Below are 2,447 nucleotides of genomic sequence, written 5' to 3' on the forward strand. Positions count from 1 at the left end.
GAACGAGCCGTTTTAGGTAGGTGTGGCTGACTCTGAACTTTTATAAAGAATATCTCTTTGGATTTGAGACTTTAGTCTTTGCAACTTTACAGATCTTCTTTATGCACCAAGAGCTTGTAACACTCCAAAGAGAAAGGAACAATTGAAATCGCATTGCCTATAGGTCTCGATTACATTCATACTACCCATATTCATGCTATATAGAACATACTTGTTTTAATGGCTGCCAAGTAAGCTTCACGACAAATGTAGATCTCTTTAGCGCCGCAGATTGTTGTGTGCTTCCGTTCTGGTGAGGATGAAGCTTGGCCAGCCTCTGGAGATGAAACACAACAGATCACTGGAGCGCTGAACTGAACTAATGTGGTTTAAACAGAACAGTCATTATTAATGAACACTGTGTGTGTGGTGGGTGGGTGAGAGATCCAGACGGCAGATAAACAAATATGAGTGGAATGATTTGTTTAGATCGGCTGTGTGTGATTTGTTTGGTCTGTCTGCGCTCTAGTCTGTTTCCATCTGCTGCTAATTTCACTCGGAATTCCTTTGATTTCACTTCAGCGCTTTGATGCTCAGAAGAAATGCTGTTAGTGATGCTGACGTCATCATGTGCTTGTGCTCGTGCTTAACCATGTTTCAGGGACAAATTCGTTCCCAAAAGTGGGTTAAGCATGCCAAAACCTCCTTTTCTGGATGTCATCGTTTGTAAACATGGGTATAAAGATAACAAAAATATCTTTTTTTTTCATTGCGAGAAATGAAAATTATGTGTCCTGGAAAACGAGACAAGAACACGGAGGAGGAACACCATTTCTTGCAGTGTTAGTGTGTTAGGGTTAGATTACGGTACACACTCACACTCGCGTCTGATCAAGATCTGTGTTGGCCTTCAGAAGGCCTGAATGTGGATTCTGCCGGATCACGTGATTCTCTGCTGCGTTGTCACGTTAAAGGAAACACTGTAATCAGGTGAGTGGATATCTGAGCCAGATAATTAAAGCAGAATGAAAAGAGCGAGAGTTCAGCGAGTCTTTCATAGTCGCCCCCAGAGGCCAACAAACACGCTTCACACACAAGCGCATCAGAGACACTCCTCACAGCGGCTTTTTCCAGGATTTCACTCCTTTGTGCTTCTGCTTCACCCTGCAGCTCTGAAACTGGAATTCTGTAAACATGAACAAAGAGCTTCGCTCGGTTTACTGAACACCCATCCACTCACACAGGCTTGTTGCTGTTTGTTTTCAGTTGTCAGGTGTTTTTCGTGAGAATGGATTGGATTTGATTCAGTCTGATCTATTCCTGCACAAACATATAAACAATCAAGAACAGTTTGTATGTCTGAAGAGGGGGATTGTGAGCCGTTCATGTGGTTTTGATGGTGAAACGGCACCAAACCTCGGGTGTGTTTCAGAAAGTACCTCGGTTTTTATTGCCATGAGGAGTTAAATTTCATACAGGAACATCCGGGTCCAGGTTTTCAGCCTTTCCCGTTCCCTGATCCCTGGAGAGCGAGAACAAAGCAGGAGAGAAATCAATCAATCACACACACACCACATCCACATCAACTCTGAAACTCACACACAAACAGAGTTTAAAACCCCCTAATATTCAGTAATATCATTGATCTGATGGCACTGACAGAGGAGAGCAAAACCTGAACGTAATTGATCTGAATCTGAACACTATTGTATTCTGTAGAGCTGCTTCACAGCTGAAACTGAGTTTGTTTCATAACTGATGAATTTTGCAACATTGAACACTCTTATTTTCCTGTTTATCACTTTGAAGCAGCTTTGAAACAATCTATGGAAGCTTATTTCCACCACTAAATAAAAAAAGCCATTCTGAGTTTATATCTCGCAATTCTGTTTATATCTCATAATTATGAGTTTTAATCTCAAAATTCTGAGTCTATATCTCGCAATTCTGAGTTTATATCTCGCAATTCTTCATTTTTATCTCATAATTCTGAGTTTTGTATCTCACAATTCTGTTTACATATTGCAATTCTGAGTTTATATCTCAATTCTGAGTTTATATCACAATTCTGTTTATATCTCACAATTCTGAGTTTATATCTCAATTCTGTGTTTATATCTCAATTCTGAGTTTATATCACAATTCTGTTTATATCTCACAATTCTGAGTTTATATCACAATTCAGAGTTTATATCACAATTCTGAGTTTATATCACAATTCTAAGTTTATATCACAATTCTAAGTTTATATCACAATTCTAAGTTTATATCACAATTCTGTTTATATCTCACAATTCTGAGTTTATATCTCAATTCTGAGTTTATATCACAATTCTAAATTTATATCTCAATTCTGAGTTTTTATCTCAAAATTCTGAGTTTATATCACAATTCTAAGTTTATATCTCATAATTCAGAGTTTATATCTCAATTCTGAGTTTATATCACAATTCTAAGTTTATATCTCA

This window comes from Sinocyclocheilus rhinocerous, unplaced genomic scaffold (genome assembly GCF_001515625.1).
Source record: "Sinocyclocheilus rhinocerous isolate Xijiao unplaced genomic scaffold, SAMN03320098_v1.1 scaffold1220, whole genome shotgun sequence".
Classification (NCBI taxonomy): Eukaryota; Metazoa; Chordata; class Actinopteri; order Cypriniformes; family Cyprinidae; genus Sinocyclocheilus; species Sinocyclocheilus rhinocerous.